The sequence below is a fragment of the Sipha flava genome, unplaced genomic scaffold, assembly GCF_003268045.1.
Source record: "Sipha flava isolate LNK unplaced genomic scaffold, YSA_version1 207_pilon_pilon, whole genome shotgun sequence".
NCBI classification, from domain to species: Eukaryota; Metazoa; Arthropoda; class Insecta; order Hemiptera; family Aphididae; genus Sipha; species Sipha flava.
This window is the reverse complement of record NW_020272813.1, coordinates 77,119-101,475: the sequence shown is the minus strand read 5'-3', so window position 1 is coordinate 101,475 and position 24,357 is coordinate 77,119. Positions and strand designations below refer to the sequence as shown.

The 24,357-nt window shown below is 25.9% G+C and overlaps 1 protein-coding gene and 1 non-coding gene across 3 annotated transcripts in view; one reads left to right on the top strand and one right to left on the bottom strand.

Annotated features, from left to right (window-relative positions):
• Positions 1–24,357, bottom strand: part of LOC112682604 (orcokinin peptides-like) — a 66,440-nt gene that overhangs the window by 40,437 nt on the left and 1,646 nt on the right. The window lies entirely within an intron of this gene.
• Trnaa-agc lies at positions 11,857–11,929 on the top strand. Its single transcript has one exon. It is a non-coding gene; the product is annotated as a tRNA-Ala (tRNA).

The following is a 24,357-nucleotide window of genomic DNA, read 5'->3' as shown; positions in this document are numbered from 1 at the left end:
CATATTGGTGCTTATACTTGTGCATGTTAAAGATCTTTTAGCGCATATTTGATTGGTTTTTAATGCATATATTTCCGTGCTATAATGATAACTGATCGTTCAGATTTAAATTATCATATATAGTCACTAATAAAAAAAAACCCCACGGCAAAGTTGATTGCTGATATATCATGATTTTCCACAATAATTATACGCGAACTATGTAAATAGTATAATATTGCTAAAATGTTGTATAACTAGGTATGCTTCAAAACGAATTAAAAAGAAAAGGAGGCGCAGAAGAGATAAAAATCATAGAGTTGTTAGAAGAAAGTAAAACATGTGTAAAATTGGATAGTATATTATATTTTATAATTTTAAATATTATTTAAGAACGTCGAAAAAAAAGGTGGTGATTGCCGGGTTAGTTCTCTCAAAGTTGAGGTAATTGTTTAGTTAGAACTTGGATATAGGTAATCATGCGGGCGGCTGTATTCTATTTTCCCCGGGCTGGTCAAATTATGCCTATCCGCCCCTGATAACTACACCTACCGATCACCATTCACCAAATTACCAATCTACCAATCACCTGCCGAAATCGTTTTACATCGATCCATCAAATTCACACAACCGATGTAGCTACAATAATACGACCGGCACCGCGATGAATAAATAAATACAAAAGTATTTATTACCGTAAATTACGCGGTTCATTAAGGTCAACCGAAAATATTTAGATAGTCGTCGTCGTTGAATTCGAAGTCATCGCTGGTAAACGGTAAATTAAATTCTTACCGACCCATGTGGCCCCGTCTAGAACCAGATGACGATCAAGCATAGCCAGCGCATGAGTACAATCGACGGCTGCTGGTGCAAACCATTTGCACACATCACACCTTTTTTGTAACGCATTTGCGCCCAAAATCATAACCCATTTGCGGCCGAAATATTTTTAATAAAAATGTATTAAACTCGTACAACGTTGCCAAACTGTACTTTGGAATACTACCAATATCTTTTAAAGTTAATACTATTGTACATATTATTTATCAGTTTTAACTATTTTTAATTTTTACGTTACATTCTCTTGTATGCGTACTGCAACTTTACACAAACTACAAATTCTTAACTATAATATGATACGTGAGTTGCGAGTATAAAAATGGATTTTACTATAATAAATCAGGGTTTGAAACCGCTCCCGGAAAAATTAGTCACCGGGTCTAAAAAACCCGGAAATTTTTTCGAAACCAGTTGCCGGTCTTCGTGGTTTTTAAAAATAGCGGTAATCGATTCCCGGTGACCAAAATAACTATAACAAATGAGCCAAATTATCTGTTTGGAAGCAGTTTTAAATCATCAAACGTACGGATAACCACTTTTAAACCGGATTTCGTTCAACAGCCGATTTTCTTTTATTGAATTTAAATCTTAAGTACTCTTAACAAACCCTTTATGCTTGCTGTAGTTGTGTGGCTGTAGGTAAGAAAAATAAAATAAAAGAAAATACTACATAACTATATAAGTAAGTATACTTTCTTTAGTATCTTTTTCTTCTTCAAGATACATAAAAAACTTAAGAATATAAAATAAATGATAACAGTTTGATAAACATGAAAATAATTTAAATACAAAACATTCTATTCTAATCATAGTTCAAACTTAACACTTGGAAAACTTAAAATAATTAATAAAAAAATTAATCTGTGTATTCCATAGTGTATCACTGTAAAATATATACTAATAAAAATATTAAATATTAAACTTAAAAAACATATTAAATTTCCGTACCCATCTTATTTGCTCAAATAATAATGATTTCATTGAGTAAATCAGATGACAATGATGATTTTAGGTCACTACATATAAACTTGAGCCCAGATAATGTACGTTCTACGGTTACTTATAAAACAGTTCAATCTTAAATAATTTAATAATATTTAATTATACGAGTACAGCTAAATGCCTACTAATAATTACTTTAAAAATATAATATACTAATCTACTTAATTTAAGTATTTATCAAGATAAAAATAATCTATATCATAAATCACAATGGCAACGTTTTAAGAGAAATGGGCGCATATGAGCTATAAATCACCAGGTAGTACTTTATCTTTCGGGTGCATCTATTCACATCCTACGGGGCGCAAATGTACTACTCTAGGGCGCAAATAGGCTGTAGCCATGGCTGCATACTACTTGCGTCCCCTAAAAAGGTATATTTTTCCAGGTAGTAAATTCAACAGGTAACTTGCGTTCCGTTTTGGGGATGCAACTCGACCATATTATTCTTCTTGCCTGCTATAATAGTCATGACCGAGATACGTCCATAAACATTATGCATTACAATAATCATGTATGTATAAATTGAGTATATGGTATAATATCTGCAACTATCAATAAATTAATATTATCAGCTATTATAGAGTTTCAGTGTGATCAAATTAATTACGACAATATCCGGTTGTCGCCAAACATGTCCCAAACCGTATTTATAAACCCGAATGCTTTGAAAAAACTTTAAATGTGTTTAATCACTTGTAATACTTATTTTATGCTATGTTTATGACTTATTTGTGTTGGGACGCAACTTGGCGTTCTCAAAAGGTACTCTTGGATGCAAATAGGCTATGATCTTTTTTGAGTCTTTTTTGGTGGGACGCAAATTACCTACGGATAATAATCTCGGAAGCAAGTAGTATGCACCGCGATTGACTTCATTCGCGTATTCCGCCGTAAGCAAATGTTTTCCGCGCAACGGAAGGACTCCGTGTAAACAACACTATACAATGACGTATATCTGAACGGATGGTCCGAGGAGAAAGTGAATTTTTGTTTACGAATACAACCGTTAGAAATAACGTCGTGTACATTTTTTATGAATAATACAGCTTCATATTATCTAAATCATAAATTGTTTATCATCTAGAAATCGAGTTATCATTTAAAACGATACAACAATAAATGATATCTTACGGGCTTTGAGAAAAAATCCGAGCTAAGATTAAACAGAATAATATTATAATTGACTTGTCGATAATTGCGAACGTTCTGGATCGTAAATATTTTTGTATACAACATTTATTGATAATCCAATGATAATTCTCAAAACAAAGTTAGCCCAGGATAAAATTACTAGGTGAAGTGATAATGATCACTTTTCCTTAAATGACCACCTAAATTGATTTAAACTGTGAAATATATCAATTATTTAGTCTTTTAGATTGATAAATATATGATAATTTACGACATTTCAAAACTTCTATGCAATAAAAATATTTATATATTATTACTAATTTATTAATTACTATTTATATATTATATTACTTATATTCCTATATTTAAAATAAAGCGTATGATATGGTATGGAGAACTAGAGTCCTTAAACTCATACAAAATAGTGGAATAAACGGTAAAATGTTCTTATTCCTGCAAAATTTCCTAAAAACCCGAACAATTCAAGTCAGAGCTCACGCTGAACTATCAAAAATCCACCAAACAGAAAACGGACTCCCTCAAGGATCAATTATTAGTGTCACAATGTTTTTATTCGCCATCAATGATATTTTCACCAATATACCTAAACCCACGAAACACTTACTATTCGCCGACGACTGTCATATATACTGCAGAGGATAAAACACCAAAACGACAGTAGAAATATTGCAAAATTCTCTATATACACTACAAAATTGGTGTCACATGAATCTAGCCTCAAATTTTCCGCTGGAAAAATTCAGTGTTACTTTTGGTATCAATCATAAAAGTAACATCCAATTATACCTCGAAAACTCCTTGATACCCATTTGTGAAACAATCCGCGTGATTGGAATGACATTTGATAACAAACTTAAATGGACCCCATACTTAAAAAAACTTAAAAGCACTTGTAAAATCCGAATGAACATCTTAAAATCTCTTTCCCATCATACATGGGGTGCCAACACGAAATCACTTATCACAATCGACAAATCTCTTATATTATCACAAATACAGTAGGTTCTCAAATTTATATCACAGCCGAAAAAAATCTTTTACAAACATTAGATCCAATTCATACCGAGGGGATTCGTCTATCAATAGGAGCTTTCAGAACCAGCCCCACTGACAGCATCCTATGCTACGCTGGAGAACTCCCCTTTAACTTACTCAAAGAAAAAGACCTTCTATACTACGGAATAAAAAGAAATAGAACTCCTGACCATATAGGGTATAATAACATTTTCAATAAAAAAACCCTCAAACAAAACAATTTCAATAAGGAACCCCACACTATCCATTCATGACATCTTCACCCAACTGAGCAACAAACTCAACGTACACACATCTGTAATAAACAAAATCACACACCCAAATCATCCCCCTTAGCTTTGGCAAATCAAAGTTAATACCGAGCTTCTGCTACAAAATAAACATGACACAAACCCAAATATTATCATCTCTAATTTCTATGAAATCATACAAGACAAATTTCCACACTACTCAAAAATATATACTGACGCATCTAAATCCGCAGAAGGCGTTGGCTTTGCAATCACTCAACACAATATCATACTCATGCACAAACTCCCTCCTGAAACCTGTATATTCTCAGCTGAATCGCTAGCCATCTATGAAGCAATTACATTAGCGAATACAGTCACCTCTAATCACATTTTAATTTTAAGTGACTCACTCAGTTCTCTTCTTGCTCTTCAAAATCCCTTACCTTCAAATTAAATTATCCAAAATATACAACAAATATTAAAATCAACCAAAAAATATATCGAATTTATGTGGGTACCTTCACACGTTGGTATAACTGGCAACGAAATAACTGACAAGGCAGCTGATCTTGTAACCAGAATCATTCCCCACCCCTCACTACCTCACCAGACGACAAGAAATTGCTATCACCAGATGTAGGATCGGACACACCTTTGCAACCCATTCATTCCTCATCAGCAAAAATCTCCCACCCATTTGTGACAAATGCCACACCGATCTTTCAGTCCATCACATCATCCAAGTTTGTATGAAGTACCGGGACATAAGTACCAAACTCGCTATACCACCAAACAAAGAAGAAGCCCTCAATGAAAAAAACATCAGCAAAATTATCTCATTTCTAACCAAAATCAACTACATTAACAAACTCTAATATTATAAAAACTTTCTTTAGTCTCTAAGTTACAATACATATAATTTGTTATTTAGTCTAATTAATTAATTTTCTTTTTTTCATTTATTCTATCATTTGTATCTAAACTACTTTAGGCTAATAACCTACGATTCTGAAGTCTATTTCTAATGAAAAAAAAAAATACTTACTCGATAAGTAAATAGATTAAATTAGAAGCCGATGTAACGTTAAATTGATATTATAATAATTAATTACCAAATACATGAGTCACATTATTAATAGAAATGAATTAGTTCGTTAATTATTAATTTTAATTAAGCAATGAGCTTATAAGTAATTAATTTTTATTGCATATTATATGAAAGTAATTTAAAGAAGATTGAATTAAATGTAAATATTTTTTATGTTTACTAACAATGAATAAATCTGTTTATTTGACTTACGTAATTTATAATTTATAATTATATTTAGTCTTGATATTAGTGATGACATACGCAATTCATGCAAAATCAAAACTCATTTTAATATTTGTCATTATAATTACATAATTTCAATTTACGCTCAATTTTTATATAATTTATACATAATATTATTGTATAATCTTACTATTACTTTTACTGTTATGTTATACTTTTCAACATGTTAAATTGATTTTCCACTTATTTTATTTTAAAATGAAGCGTTGAAAACAAATCAACAAGAGTCATGTAATGAATGCTAAAAATACAACAATAAAAATATAATTATGTATTCGTGTATAATACTTATAAACAATATTTAAACGTACGTTAAAATACAAAATGTGTGTCATTATTTGTATTTAAATACGTGTATAGTTTTATACGTGAGGTTTTTTTTTTTTTAATAACTGTGCAAGACCGTATTTTTTCTATAACGGCTTTCATTACAGTATTTTACAGTAAGTTTTAGAACTCTATAACAACCAACGGCACTATCTATAGTTTTTGCACTTCTTAATGATAATTTTAGTCATTTCAATTACCATTTAAATTCTACGGACAAGAGTAAAATTATCATTTGATTGGATTACGATAATTAAGTTTCCGTCTTCGTGACGATCTAGAAAAGGTAAAAAGGCTAATTTATGTCTACTAAATGTATAAATTGATTGCTTTTATTTAGATTAACACGTCGGCACGTTTACGGAACCTCTTCACATAATTAGTAAGGAGATGAAAGAGTAAATAAACTAATACTAAGTAATATTGATGTTTCTTTTTAATGAACAGTAATTGCGGTTATATTGAATAAATGCAGTAAGACGTTTAACTGAATTGAGAATTTAAAAAAAAAAATATATCTATTATTCTCAAATATATTCTATAAACGTAATATACAAATTGTTTTATGGCTTCAATAAATATAAAGTTCAGATCTATATTGTGTTACATAATTTGAAAAAATTAACAATGGGAAAATATTTTTTAAAAACAAAAATTCAACAATAAATAATAAGATACATTGCGTTTTATGGACTATAAGCATAAATGGAAATGGAATATACACTAACAAATATTTAAAGGCTCGAACCCACAATTGCTCTAAGATTTTAAGGGTTTTAAGTTCAATAATTATGTTGTTCAATATCATATAAATGGCCTCATAAAAATATATGCATGATCTATCAAACGTTTATCAAAAAAAAAATAACAATTTTAATTTACATATAACTTATATTTACATATAACTTTCTCAAAGATAGTTTATCAAAAACATATCCATTCAAATACGCCACAACATAGTATGTATAATATATATCTCTTCTTTCATTTTTAGTGGATTGAGTTACTTTTTTTCATTGCATAAAATATTTAAGTTTTTTTTAAATATGCTAGACGACATATGGTAATTTGATAAGGTTTTTGATTACAAATTTGATTTAATTTTTGTAAAATTAGTTTTAACTTCATTTTCTGTGCTTTTCAATTTCTCAAGTTTCTCAAAAATACGTAGGAATGAGTATTGAATACTGATAAGATTTTTAATTTCTTTAATATAGTTCATAATTTTATTCAAAAGATAAAAATGTATAGAGTTGTACATATTAGAATCTTCGATATAAAATTCAACAAAGTCGTTATTCTATCTTAACGTTGATCATTGTGTTAAAAGAAAAATGTTTATCTTTTGACTTTTTGATCCTTTTAGTCACAGAAAAGTATATTTTAATGTAGGTAAATACGTTATGCTTGTTTGACAACTATGATGAATGATTCAGTGAAATATTATATGCTTACTTCTTGTCATTTTAAATTATAATTCATTATCTATTGAATTGATAATATTAATTGTAAACCACTTTGAGATTATTTAATTATTAACTACAAAAAATAAAAATAAGCCCAACAACAAAAGAAAAATTTGTACTATAAATTTATACTACATTATACTTATTTATACTATAGTTTAATTATTTTTCTTTGGATTAAAATGGCGTAGTAGCTGTTAAGCTATGAATATATTACTAAAATAAAAAATGGTTTATAATTTATAGTAATTATCATTAAACATTAATTTAATTTAAATATCCTTGAATGTTCAAATTTTAATATAATTCCTGACGAAAAAAAAATTAAATATTAAATATTTCCATTCATGAATTTAAAATAATATAACAATGTAAATTAATCTTTAATTTTTAATCTTTAATCTTTAATAACTTTGAAAATTCTAGTTTTTTATTTCTAAAGGATTAAACTGCTATGATGAAGTTATTAAAACATTAAATATGCATCGAAATCATATTACACTTAACTATTATTATACAAATTATTTTTGTAATACCGATGAAGCCTAACATAATATATTAATATTGAATGAAAACTTAAGTCAGAGAAGATATATATTTTTATTTTATTCATATAACAAATGTATAAATTAAACTTTAATTATTAAAACTTACTTTATTTTTATTATTTAACTTTAATTATTTTTTTTTAATTTATTATTGTTAATTAATTAATAATTATAATTATTTATAATTATCGAACATTATTTAAAATTATAAAATATTATCTATTGATAACTTGTATTTTTAGTTCATAGTTTCAATGTTTTTTTTCGGGAACTTAATTTTATAAAATATTTATAATCTATATACCACATATATATATATGATTCATTAGATATAGATTCATTTTAATATCAAGAAGTGTTATTAGTTTTTAGTGTCATTCAATTATTTTCAATTGTTTATTAGAATATAAAAAATCATAAATATACTAATATATTTTATTTTCTTAAATAATAATATCAATAGATATATTCCATTTATCTGATTAAATTTCAAAATATTATGAATTCCGCTCTATGTGCGACCTTCTAGGGGGCGTGAACATTTTTAAAAAGCAATGAAACATAAAAACATAAATAAATACATAAAATCATAACTACTTAAAAGAACTCCATTGATTTTCATATTATCATATCAATCCAACAACCAACATAAAAGAAAATATCATAATATAAAATCCATATATTAAAATATATAAATTAATATACATATATATATATGTATTAAACATAATTTGATCTTTTTATGGTGAGGAGGAGCGTGACATCATAAAATAATATGAAAAGGAGCATATACCTCAAAAGTTTGAGAGCTCTTGATACCTACTATGGGACTTAAGTTATTTATCGAAGACATACAGATTGGAATGCTTGTATAGGTCTTATGTTTAATAAGGGGTTTTCTTGATTATACATTTAGATACCATATAACCATGAAGGAGTTATAATTATTTTACATATTAAAAGTTTGTTTTTTAGACTCATTGAACAGGATTAAATATATAATATATATACATATATTTTATAAGGGAGGAAAAGGCGTAAGAGAATATTAATTTTTTTTTTTGTTATTTGTACATTGCGTTCAAATAAGTCTTTTATCAAGAGGAACTTCTAAGTATTTAATTATATTTTAAATTGGTATAAGTGTGATATTCAATGATAGTTGAGGAAAATGTATCATACTAACAACAAAATGTATTTGGACTGATTTGTTTTCATTTACCTTTAATTTCCATTTTTCGTCCAATTGGAAATAAAATTTAGATTACATTATATATTTTAAGCGGTTACAATTAGTTAATTCTTTATTTGAAGCTAGTATAGCGGTTATCGGCATATGACGCTGGAGTTGTATAATTTGTTGTGGAAAGTTCTGATGTGTAAATACTTCAGAGGATAGGTGATTAGTCGCTTCCTTGGGGTACATTGACATTGATTTTATAATATGCTGAATAGGAGTTATTATGTTTTATAGTAAAGAATCGGCCTTCGAAAATCAGTCATCGAGGATTTCAGAATGAGAAAATACGGAACAGGTAGAAACGATTTTAATTTAAATAATAAAATTAATTATTTGTAAAAAAAAATTCAACCTAATAAAACACAAAAATTTGCAACTTATCCCAACCTCTTAGAGTGATACCTTTGATATTTTAATTAATATTATAGGTTTTATCATATTAATACTAGAGCAATTCTATACCAATAAATTACTAGACTCTAGAAACTAGAGTAAATCTTCATATGATATATTTAATTAATTTAAAATCATATTTTAACTTATGACAAATATTAAATAAATTGATGGGAAAACAGAAAAATAAATGAACAGCCTACGATTTTACATAAACAAAACAATTAATTTGTTAACAAATATACCCAAAAATTTGGCATAGTACAGGTTTTAGATGTACCGAATATCGTCGTAGATATCGTCATTTTGTCAAAGATAATTTATTTAGGAATCAACGCCACACGCTACGAAGTCGTACAATTTAACATGACATATTTGTGTTGGATAGAAAATGACATTTTATTCGTTCGAAATCTGTTTGAACTATATTCGCTATTCTTATGTTCGTGTAATGTAAAACACACTTATGGCATGTTTTCGACATTATTGTCACACATATTTGTACTCAAACCTTTCAATGTGGTGCTTTCAACTTTTACATAAATATTCAGTTATTCAGTTACGTAGAAACATTTAAGAAAAAAATTATTCGTGACCGAGTACGTTATTGAATTCCATAAGCAGCACTTTTTGATGACTTTTCATGACGTATATAAACTATCAGATAAAACATGAAAATGAAAATAACTTTCCAATAAAATCCAGATATATAATTTGAAAACTTTTATACATCTATCATAATCACTATTCGCCATGAAATATTTTTATAAGGACCTGAAAAGCCTGTGAAAAGCCAAAGAAGAAGATTTATTTAGGTAGTATTTATTAATTATTTATATTATTTTATTATTTATTATTATTTTGATTAATAAATGTTGATCAAATAGGTACATTTCATTATTATTGGTAAATTCAATAAATTAGGTCAATGACGCCAACTATAATAAATTAAATTACACTATAGTGTCCATAATATATTATGTAGTACAAATTTATGGATTAAAATACATTAGGCATTTAATTATATAAGTACCAATTGTACATTATATAAAGTATTAGTTTTCATTAAAATTACAACAACAATGTCACTAAATTGCATATTCATATAAATATATAATTCAAAACAATATTAAGGTACGTTCCTACTGAATGCAAAATTTAAAAGTATACATACCTAAGTATATTATACACATATAATATACGCGTTTGCATTTCAAATGAGGGCCATAATGTGGTTACTAATGAAGTTTTCATAATGTTTCGAATAAATTCTAAACAAATATATCGTTGTTGATTTTTACAAATCGGATGAAAAAATATAAGATTAATCACGAAATTTAACCAACATGGATTTATAGTTATTAATTCAGAATTAATAAACTTTTCCATGGCTATTCATGGTTAATTCACCACAATATTCGGTGTGATAACCAAGATACCGTTTATTTTTCTTTATTACAGATATCCTATAGTAACCAGATTTTTATATTAACGATTATAATAAATAAAAGGTATAATTATGAATATTTGGTTTCAAGTTAAGTATAATTATTTTTTAAAAACCACGTTCGTTGCTAATGTTAGATTTTTCAAGGCCCAACCTTAAGTCAGCTTTTTCTATGTATCTTCCAAACTCTCGAATACAGTATGAATAGCTGAATAATATAAGATGAAATATATTTATCGCTACTAATTCCCATAGTTAACAATGCTATTCAGGCGAATGTTAAATAATTATGTTAGAACAAATTTCGTATAAAATCAATAGTTATTATATTTAAAATCAGTAAAAATATTTATCATAAATTGACAAAAAAAAAATGTAGGTAGATAAATGTAGGTACTATCAAATTAATGGTTTTACCAAAAATATGTAAGTACCTACATTATAATGTATTATTGGTTTTACTGTGCATGGTTGAAACCTCATTAAAAAGTAGTTTTTCACTTCCCTTCAACAGTCTTATTTCAAAACTTTTACTTATTACAACCCTTCTATAAATTACCTACAGATATCCAAATTTTTTTTATTTTTCTCTTCACTTTTTTTCTTTTTTTCTTACTTGGGGTCAACCAAATAAATATTCATGTAGATATCAAATGATTTGTTTTATATAATATGATATAATCTTTAATTTTAAACTTTGCATTAGTTTAATGTTTTTATTCTTTATTTTATTTTCTATTATCAATATTGAAAAAATAATATAGTAAAATATTTTAAAATATTTTAAAATAATTTGTTCTTATATTGTAATAATAATTCTTCTAATAATAACAAAACTTCATATTGAGATCAACTGGGGGCGTAGCTCAGATGGTAGAGCGCTCGCTTAGCATGCGAGAGGTACCGGGATCGATGCCCGGCGCCTCCACATTAATTTTGCCTTTTTTTTTCTAAATTTTACTTTTTATATCACATAATTTAATTGATTTCGTTATTAAGTTATTAAATTTTTCAATCATATAAAGAAATTTTTTAATCTAATTAATTCTACTTTATCTTTTATATTATTAATTTATGTATTGTATATTGTTTTTATGACCAAGCTAAGCATTTATTTATTTATATGTATGTATATTTGTTTATTTATATATTAAAATTGTAATTATATATTAAATGTTTTATAATATGCAATGGACTAAATCGTTGACAGCTGTTTTTCTATATGAATACATTTACTCTTATGTATAATTATTTATAGTTTTAATTTTATAATATTATTATTATTATTTTATGTTATAATTTATAATTTTTCTAAAACATTTCATGGTTTAAATTATTAACCTTCGATAAATACTTATGTAAAATGTGTAATTTTTTACAAGAAACCAATTTTTATAATGACTAATAATTGTTTAAAAAAAGACCGGTATACAGTGTATGCTATACAAATTAAAAATTATTTGAAGTATAAATTATCAACACACGCACATAACATATAACATATAACTGTACAATGTTTTTTTTTTCTTTGCAGATGGTTTATTTTGAACAATATTGTTAATATATTTTATTTTTGGGTTTCTCAACATTAAAAATCGATACTTACAGAATTCAACTAATCAATTAATTTAAGATCGATATTATTTTTTCTCAAAAATCGAACATACCCAAAATAGTAATTATTTATCAAAAATACATATTTCGTATTTGCAATTTAATTAAATATTAATAAATACAATAAATACATAATTATATCAACATTATATCACTGCGCTCAGTACATTCAAAGACATGCATTAATTATTAGGTAGTCCGAAAAAAAATTATTTTCCTAAATAAATGTAATTAATATGGTTTAGGGTTTGTTTTATTATTTACCCATACATAAGTATGAAAAATATTGGATTACGTGCCGTTATTAAACATAGTATGTTAAATAATTATTACATTTAAAGTTGGTAACTCATGGGAAATGTATTGCTTATAATGTATCAGAAATAATAAATCACCTGTCAGGTTTCAAATCGTTTATTCAATACAAATGTGTAAAATTAACAGAAACGCCGTAAAATTTAACTTTAGTTCAGGATTACGATTTTTATTCTTAGTAATATACTATAGTTTTATCATCAGATCACCAAAATAAATAATTATACTTACATAATATTTTAAACAGTAGAACATCAACTACTTTGTAATTTATACCATTAAGTCCATGAAAAATGTAATCCGGTAAATATATCATTATAAGATTAAAAGTTAAAGCTAATATAAAGTTAAACGCAAAACAAAAAGTTTTAAATGTGTAAATTTTATATTATTTATAAATTAAGACACACAATAGAATATTTAGTATGGTTAAGTACTAAGAGTGTTTAAGAATATTTAATAGAGCACTGGCTTATTAGAACATCGTTTTAAATACTTAATTTTATTGAACAAATTTTAATTTTTTTAATTTTTTAACTTTTTATAAAAAAAATAAAAGTAAATAAAATCAAATTTAAAATAAATATTATTTTCAATTTAATTTGCGAATAAAAATCGTGTTCATATATTGCATTCAATATATTTGTAGAATAATATTATGTATATTTCACAATCACATAAAACCAACTAAATTAAAGTTTAAATTACATATATGTAAAAATCACCCTTATAAAGGATAAATTAAAATGTACGTTATAAATTAGTTTAATAAACATACTCAAGAACTAATATATTAATTAAATATACATATTCTACAAAAATGTTAAACTTGTGAGATCATTTTTATAAAAACGATTTTGGATTCATAATCACGATAACGTAGAATAGGATTTTGGTAATAGTAAATAAAATCATAGTATTTAGGTGAGAGCTGGAGAAATTAGTCCCACTTAATATTTCTATAAATCTTTCAGTTTAAATATAATTAATTTCAGAATTATGTGTTTGAGAATGAAATAAAATCTAATCATCCATGTTTATTATAATCTCAATACACGACATAATTATTAAGTTTGACAATGTTACATTTTGCAATAATATTTTTTCTTTAGTATTCCATTTTTTAGAATCTTTTAATAATAGATATTCATGGCCTCAAATCAAAAATAGCTCTAACAAGAAACTGCATTAAAACGATCAAACTGGATTATAATATAAATTATATTAGTAAAGTGATCGTAAAGCATGTTTATTCAAATATTTATAAGATATTTTAAATAACAATAAGTATTTATAAACTCACCCACTTGTAAAATATAATTTTCTTGTATCAAAAATTGGTTACGAACCAATATACTATAAGACCGTTTTACAAATTTAACTGTTTTCAATATCGAGAAGGATGTTATAAACTTTTTAGATAATGAAGATATTTTAGAAGTGTGCTCTACTTTACCACAGAACATTTGTCTAAAAATAAAATTTTAGCTATAGAGTTGACTTTGTGTATAAGTACATGTATTATTAAACACAGTAATTTGAATTACAGCGGATTTTGTTTGTGGGGAAATTATGAGGGCTCGTCTTGCTCAAATATGTACTTAACCTGAGTACTGAGTAATGATAAATTTTGTCTACATGTAAATTAGTAAATGGAGGTAAGGATGCATAGTTCTTGTGGATTTATGTTATCTTAGTACTTATAGCCCCTTCCAGAATGTAAGCTCTAGTTGCGCCTAAGGGTTAAATGAATGTCTTAATTCAATATGGCCATCAATATGCATGAATAATATGCTGACATTCAGGTGTTGTATACGTCTCACAATAACTTAATGGTATTTACGCTGTACGCAATAGTTAATAGTACATCGATTTGTGGTCGCAGGTGAGACTGGGTGGAGGTAAAAATGGTAGATATTACAAGTAGTTGATAAATTTACTCATCGCAGGGTATAACACTGACACGCGTTTGTGTGTTTTAGTTGAGCAATTATCATCGGAAGCTCGCATTTACCGCTGAGATGCGGAACACAGTAGCTATCGTCACGCATGTACGGGTACAATAATGATATTACCGGTGGCTCGTGAAACGTGGTATTAACTATTAATAAAATGTTTAGTTGTTCTTTTGGGTTTTTTTTTCAACATAATATCATGTTTTTTCCCAACAGATAATTTGTTCATCATGTCGTGTGTACAGACCACACGTAAATTTAGCAAACATCGATTCCCCTCAATTGTAACCCCTTCTGTTTACTGTTCGATTGATGCTAATCGCCGGCAATAAAAACCGTACGGAATGAGACAAAGTAATGTTTTTACAAATTGTTGCACCAAAAGCTGCTAGCACGCGCGCGTGTTGTTGCTATTGCCTATTCATCACGCCGGTCGACATATGAGGTTATTAGTAGAACATAATCGTCATGGGTACGCCAATAGAGGTTCGATTTCAATACAATTATATGTGACAAATTACTTATAAGTGTTTAGTCATATCGATATTTGTTTAAATACTCTTAATATTATAATATTTTTCAAACCTTAGAAATTCCTAGTGAAGATATTTATTGTTTTATACGAGTACAAAAAATGAACTGAGACTAAACATCATTATTATGACTTTTATTATATGTTTTATAAATATAGAAATGTTGTACGTTTTCAACTATTCAATAAATTCTTGGCTTCACTCGAAATAATTAACAATTTCTTGAATGACGGCTAAGTGGGATACATCTGTACAGATTCTCTAAAATACAGTTTAGGATTTTATTATTGATAACACTCATGAAATAATGAAAACGCAGAACAAACGTATATTTTTATATTAATTTTTTTTTTTAATTCCAATAAACAACCAAAGCAATTCAAAATATTCTTTAATTGAACAAATATTTTTGAAAACCATTATAGTTTTTAAGGTTATAAAAATAATTAATTTTTAATCTTGAATTTTTTCTCCTTACATTTTATGTTATTATTGTTTTAAAGTATGTAATTTTAACAAAAATATAAAAATAATAATTTGGATTTTTATGGATACATTAAAACCAATTAAATATTTTTATGTAGTAGAATACTTAAGCTATTAAACCTGAATTTCAAATTGTTTGATTCGTCAAGTTTTTTTTATGTTTCGTTAATAATTAAATGTAGTTATTATATTGTATAGTAATTTATTTTCAGAGAATACTTAATACAACATTTTCAAATCATATTATAAGAATAATATATATATTTGTTGCTTCACTCAGAATTTAATAAGTGAAAACGAATAAGTCATTTCGAAAATATTTTAATGTCTTGGAAAACGTCATTGATTAAATTATGATAAAAGGACATTAATCTGAAGTCTTTTTTCGAAATTAAATGCATTCGGTTACTTACAGACGATGGTAAGGAGCGTAGGTAAATTGAGTCCCAAACGAATTTATCTTTTTTCGAAATAGGTAAACTGAGTCCCAATAATAATATTGAAATTGGTAAACTGAGTCTCACGTATAAAATTTAAAGAGGTAAACTGAGTTCCTCGTATAACAATTAAAGCGACAAATTAAGTCCCGTCTAAAATATTTAATTTATTAAATTTATTTAAATGTATTTAAATTATTTAAATGTATTTAAATTATAAATATAATCGTTGATATAGTTATAAATTCAACGAGTACAATAGGTAAACGTATCTTATCGTTACATCATTAAATATTATTGTATTTCGCTTCGTATTATTACGCGACATTTTTATAAGTACCTAACTATCTACAACAACGCTGAATGTAATATGTGATAACTGATAAATGTAAGTTTAATGTACGTAGTATATAGTTGTGTTGATATAATTAAAAGTGTTTTAAATAAAAAAAAATAGCATTTCACCATATTTCAAATTACCACTTTAATTTTTATACAAGGAACTCAATTTATCCATTTAATTTTTATATGAGAGACTCAATTTACCTTTTTTTTTTTTTTACGTGAGACTAAGTTTACCTAAAATTAATAAAATGGGACACGATTTACCAAACTTGATGCTAAATTTATATAAATATTTAATATGGTCTTATATTTTAACTAGTTGCAGAATAAATTGTTATAAACAAATATAAAATGGTGCAAATGAAGTCAATATTAATACTTTTTATGAAAGAAAGCATATAAAACGGAAATTGAAAAAGGAAAACAATATTGAAACATACATGTATAAATCGATTAAAAATATGTTAATTTTAATTTTAAATTAATAATTTTAATTAGTTTTTTTTTTATATATGTGTCAATAATAAAAAAAATTTTGTTCTATATTTAATTAGTACTTTTTGGAATTAAAAACAATTTTAAGCATGAGTTGACCATATTACTGTTCCAATACTATACTATTATTAAACACCTATAATATAACTATTAAACAAAAATTAATCAATAGGTTATTAAAAAATAAAATGGAAATAATGTAATAATGTATATGACAAATGACAACTTTTAGTGATATGTAAAAAGGTATATGTATCGTTAAAAATTTAAGAAATATTTAATATTTTGTTAAAATTTGTGTTTTATTGAAACGTTTATATAATTGAACTAAAGACTTTTTTTCGTTGTAACAAACAAATTGAATTAATCTCTTTCCTTTTTTTCCCCTCGTTTCAAATGGAATTTGAAAAACCCCACTTGTTCAGTAAATGACAATATTAATCTCTTAATGTTTATTCCCTTGTTTTGATATATTTATATATATATTATATATTATTTTCTTCTTCTTCTTCGGTAAATTCGGCCACTAAGACCATCCCGCCATACAACCTTGCTTCCAATTCTCTCTATTCACTGTCTGTCTTCTCCAGTCTATCTCTCCTCTAAACGCTTTTACATCATTTCTAACTACGTCTTCCCATCTCAGACGTGGTCTTCCCAGTGGTCTCTTTCCAGTAGGATTTTCTTCTAATACTATGCGTATGAGTGGGTTTTGGCTACGCCAAGCATGCCCAACCCATGTCAATCTTTTGTTCTTTATTGTTTCGAGTATACTGGGTTTACGGAAGAGTGTTTCTAGTTCATCATTTTTCCTTATTCTCCATTCACCGCTTAGCATGTCTTTTACTGGTTCAAAAATCTTTCGTAGTATCTTTCTTTCCAGAACTAAGAGTTTTCTTTCATCACTTTTCCTTAATGGCCATGTCTCAGCTCCATAAGTAATTACGGGTCGTATTAATGTGATGTATAATTGTATTTTTAAATTTTTTGACAGTGATCTTGATCCCAGTAATTTCGCAAATAGAGGCATTTATTTTCTGATTGAATTCTTGCCCCTATTTCTATTTCGATTTCATTTCTTTCTGAGAGTATAGACATTAGGTACTTAAATTCTTTCGTTTTTTTTATATATATTATATATATATATATATATATATATATATTTATTATAAATTATAAAAACATATTTTGTATTCTATATTTTGTAATCCAATAATTTAATTCAATAATCATAAGCTGAAAAGAAAACTATGGAAATAATGTTACATATAATTCGTTTAGGACTTAAACAAACTAGTAAGTCTTATTTGAGATTTGAAATTCGTCCAAAATTTTCAACCTTAACTTTTTTATGTTTGCACTCGACTTTTAATCTCTTGCCAATAAGTTCGATACATTTTATAGTGTTCTTAAGGCTTACGGAACATGATTCACCTCTTCAAATCACACTTCCTTTTAAGTAATTTTAAAACTAATTTTATGTTCATAATCAGATTATATTTTTATTTTTTCTTACTGACAGAAGCTTACAGAATGTCTAATAAAATGTGTTATTTTATAGATAATACCTTTTGATTTTTATGTAACAACAAAACACTCAATAATCGTTTTTTCTCTGTAAGCACATTAGATATATTATTTTTGAATGACATATAAAACATTTAAGAGTAAATACACATTAATAAATTGTATCTAATTACTTCGTGTTTCAACTTCCTTGATTCATACAAAATTATCAAACATAGTATTTAAAGAAATATACTTTATATACTCTTTATACGTGTTTAGAATGACTTGTGATAACTATTTATTTAAATGTAACTGATTTTTTAGAAAATATATAGAATTAGTTTAAGTTTTTTACACCAATGACATATTTAAAAAAATATTAGACACATAATCTTAATATAAATAAATTAATTTAAATTTTCTTAAGTAAATATCAGTAATAACATACCTATATCTTACATATCTCATTACTAATTAGTCAATAGGTATAAAAATAATTGTCAAGGACTTTCCAAAATAGTCAAACATTGCGAAAGTATACTGTGATAATCTTTAGTCCAGTATTTTCAATCCAGTTAACTGTTATAAAAGCAGAACCATTCAAAGTTGTTGCAGATTAAAAAAATTGTAGAAATCAGGACAAAAATAAAAATATGCTACTGTTAAAAGTTTTTTTTTAATTAATAATGTTAAAAAATAAATGATTCTTTTCAAAATAATAATTTCAACGTCCTAAATATTACTTTTGAAAATGAAATATATATTTGTTAAATGATTTGATGATATTTTTACTTTTAAATATTGATTATTTAAATCCCATATTAAAATATAAAAATAGAAATCATGTATAAACTCAGATATTTGAATAAAAAATATATGTCTGTTAGTAACAATAGATGATATCTAATCATGAAAATAAAATACAATTGCACTAACTTCACAAATATTGACATATACTATTCTGATGACCCTAAAATATTTTTCTCTTTTTTTATTATTCCTATCAAAATTGAAGAACTAAAATAAAAACTAAAAATATGATTTCTTTTATTCAAAATTTAAAACTATAATTTATAAAATTTCTATAGAAGTTACTGGTAATTCAAATATATATTAGGTATAGTTATGTTTATTTTCCTTTGCGTGTTAAATAATATTATAATCGGAATTTTAATTTATCTGAAATAATTTTGTAAAAAATTGATTATTATGAAATTTAGCCATCTATATAATATATTCACACATACACACACACACACATTGACATTTTACAATGGGCCGACAACCACCAGACAGACAGTACATGGGGCTGACAGTCCACGAGAATTATAAAAAAAAAAAAAAATACAATTTTACATTATTTATTAATAATAAATAACGAAAAATTGAACTTTAATAAATTGTATTTAATATTATCTAATAATTTAATTGTATTTTATAAATTATTATGTTCTTATATCTGTGCTTATTGAATTCACCGTATAAGAAGTATACTAGGCGGGACTAAGTTCTTCTGGTCACCTGGGGTGTTATCGAAGCGGGAGTGCTCATGGAGCAACGAAATTATCGGAAGAATCCGACCAGCGGTCCAAGGTAGTAGCCCTGTTCAAAAGTGATAGCACGGTTCACCACCGCGGGAGGGCTCCCGGAAAGTTTTGGATAAATCCAACCAGCATTTTAAAAAAATGGGATAGAACTGCTCATCAAGAAGCAATTCGATTTGTGAATTTTTCTTATCTGATATTTGTATTATTTCCAAATGTATACAATATACATTATGGATTATTTTTATAATAACATGACTTATATTTTATTTTAAACATTTTACGGCATTCGGTCATATTTTTAAATATCGATCCATTCCCTTTCTTTTCTAGCACATTCAAAATGATACGGTCCGGTCGAGTTATTCATCATTTATTTCATCGATCTGGTCTGATCTTGGTCTTAGTTAAAATTTATCAGTCCGGTACGGTCTTTAAAAAAACGAACCTTGCAGAGCTTTAATACACACACATACAAACAAATTACTTCATAAATTGTATTGCTCAAATATAATGGACAATGAAACCGTAAATGAAACCGATTTCATTTCATCAACTAATATTCAGTGGTCCCTGTATCACTATCCAATAAAAACCAAAAATTGAAGGATATATCTCTATATTATTTAAAAGATTGCCTACCAATCGATAACCTTACATTCGGGAAAAAATGAATCCCTAATTTATCTAAAAAGCTAAGTAAAGTAGCTAAATAAGCTAAGTAAGAAAATTATATAGCCTTATGGTAAAAATAAAAATAAATCTTCATACGGAAACAGAATGCATTTAATCTTCATTGAAATTTAACCAAAATATTTATTTACTTTATCTTAGTATAAAATTTATTTTTCGTGTTAACTGTAGAATTGAAAACTTTCCTCAGCCCAAAAATCATAAAACTGTTCAGATATCAAATGACACAACATATCAATTTATCTATCATTGTTAGATGGAATATGTTAAAAATCATAACGCGTTGGCTTTTCCAAAAGTGTAAAATTTAAGGTCTTTGACATTTTGAAATAATGATAAATTATGTAACCTTTTAATATAAATCCATATTTGTATCATTAGTATGATATATATCATATTCATGACATAAATATGGATTATATATATACACATATATATATATATATATATATTTTTATATGTTCTATGTAAGAAACTTAGGTAATAACGAAAAATGTCGTTTGAAAGTCGCAAATAACTTATTTAGGCATACTGCATGCATTTAATAATTTAATGTGTAAAAGAATCCTACAAGCGATCAGGAAATCCTATTTTGAAACATATTAATTATTTTACATAGGTATTATAATGGATTTTTTATTTTTTCTATTAATTCGTAACATTTATACACAATTATCAATTTTACTCGAAACATGCTTAAATCTATTTATCGATCATAATATCAATGATTTCAATAGATAAATTTAATTTATATTAAATTTAGCACATAAAATTATTTCTAATTTTTTCTTCATAGAATTTTAAAGATTCGTTAACAATAGTTATAATTTTAATTCTGTGTATTTGTTGTCTTATAGTGTACACTATATACTTTATAAATAATAACTAAACTTCTTCGATTTTAATATTCTTGCAATAAATGGTAATAATGATGTAATAATCGTTACAATGGTTCAAAATAGTCAATAGAGTAACATAAATTAAACAAATAAATAGTATTTATATTATTTATTGATAAAGAAACCGATTTTTTATACACTTTTAATTCAAAATTCCAATTTAAAAGCATTTTCATTGATTGGGTACAAACAAAATGGAAATAAAAATAAACCTCTCTAATAGTTTACATAATTTATAACAAATAAACGGTTTAAAAAAAATATACGAGTTACTGGTATCTTATTTAATTTAATATGTTTTATTGATATTTTCAATTTGTAAATAGAAATAGTAATTTTATTTTTTTTACAAACCATGTATTTTAGATTTTGAACAAATCTAAAAAATGTATTGATTTTACTATGATAGAAATGTGATGGATTAAATTTATTTGTTTGTTAATACATAATAGCAGAAGTTTCATGTTATAACTTTTTCAATAGAAAATAATTAAAAATTGGTTTCCATTAATTTTCTCATTTATTTTTTAATAGCAAAGTATCAAAGTAAACTGAAAAAACTGTAACACAAAGTTTAAAAAAAAAAAAATATAATTTACATCCCTTATACATTTTTTTACTAAATATTTTTGAAATATATAATTTTATGTTTTAATACTTAAAAATATATGTGCCTATATTTAATTTTTTTTTTTGCCTGATTTTAAAAATTAGACAAATTTATAAATTTATCTTAATTTTATTTTTATAAAAGTATTAAAGTTTGAAGAACGCAATAATTAATTATTTTTACTATAAAATTGATAAGAACTAATATTTTTATGTTTTGAAAAACTTAATATCGACTTGAAATTGAAAAGATAATCATTGAGATTACATTTTGTGCAAAATCTTTTCTACGTACAAATTCACAATACTAAATTGTTCTAACTTTCTCCATAAAAGGTTATTATATTACAAAACTCGACCACCAAACTTTAAGAGTAGTTGTGTTGCACGCGAAATAATTTTCTACTTCCGGTTCGACTTTAAGTTTCACGTCAAATATTATAGCTTTATCATTCGGAACTACCTGTACAAATAAACAAACTTAACAGCCAATATTTTTTCTTTGTAAGATGTTGAATAAGTATTAGAGACTGAAAGTTTATACATGTGTACTAACTTTAACCTCCTTCGATATACTATCAACAAGACCTCCTACTTTACTTAACTCTCATTACGATCTGCAATTATTTTATCTTCGTTTTCACGGATTTTTTCAACACTCTTTTGTAATCGTATGGATGTAGAAGTATTATAAAATCGATCATAGGACTATATATAAACTGATACTCTATACTATAGAAGCTTATCAGAAAGAAAAATATCTTTTAGAAAATCGAATAACGCGTAACCGTATGCGATTTCCATTCACTATTACAAACGTTGCTTAATATTATCTATACCATAGATCATGTCACCTTGGACTTTCTAACGAAAAAAACATAATACATCAGCTGAAAATCGTCTTTAATTTAAATAAGATTAATTACGATATAATTACAATTAATTTAAATACGTACACTATAGTTCCCTTTTTTTCCTTCCTGCAAACATTTTATTAATTTCTTGATTTCGTATTTTAATTCATTAAAAAAAATTATACTTTTAAAGGTTTTCATCGCACCGCAATATTTAAGTTTTGGTACAATACACAGGTACACAATTCTTACTGGAGAAGATATTTCGTTATCAAAGGATTCTTATTTCATCGTCGTAAAGAAATCGAAAACGATAGAAATAAACATGAAACAGCTTCTATAACATATGATTATTTTAAATTATACCAATTCCTATGTATGACCAGATTTATTCGTTTTAATAAAGACTTGAATAATTAAGAAAATTAAACAAAACATGAATTAATAGTTTTTGCACTTTGAACTTTTTTAATGCTTATTGCATAATATTTGTAAAAAGTATTAAACTTTACGATGATAAAACTTTCATTACTAACTTTATTGAAATTTCATTTCAGTCTCATTTTTAAAGAACACATTCACATGGATTATATAAAGAAAAATTATTCTCGTATTGAAATAATAATAATTTATAGGTCAAAAATCTTTAGATTAAAAATTATAAATGCTTAAAAATTTGTATATTTTATGAAAGATAAAATAATTGAAATAAATCAATGCACAAATTTGTTGGAAATAATGTTTCCAAATGGATTCAGATAGGACTATTTAAAAATAAAATCGATTGAAAATTTAGGAGGCGTTATTAGAAAATCGGAATAAACCTACTTAAGGGGGATGATTTGAACGTCATCGTGCGAATATAGGAGTGAAAAAAACAATGTATATGTATATATATATATATATATATATAAACAATGTGTAACTTAAAACTATTATAACTAATAACCAGTGTTGGGATTATATAAATACTCTTTTATATATATAAACATGAAGTCTAATAATAGTCAAGAAAATCTCATTTTTTGAAGAAAAAACCATAGATCCTAGTTTACTATATAGTACTTC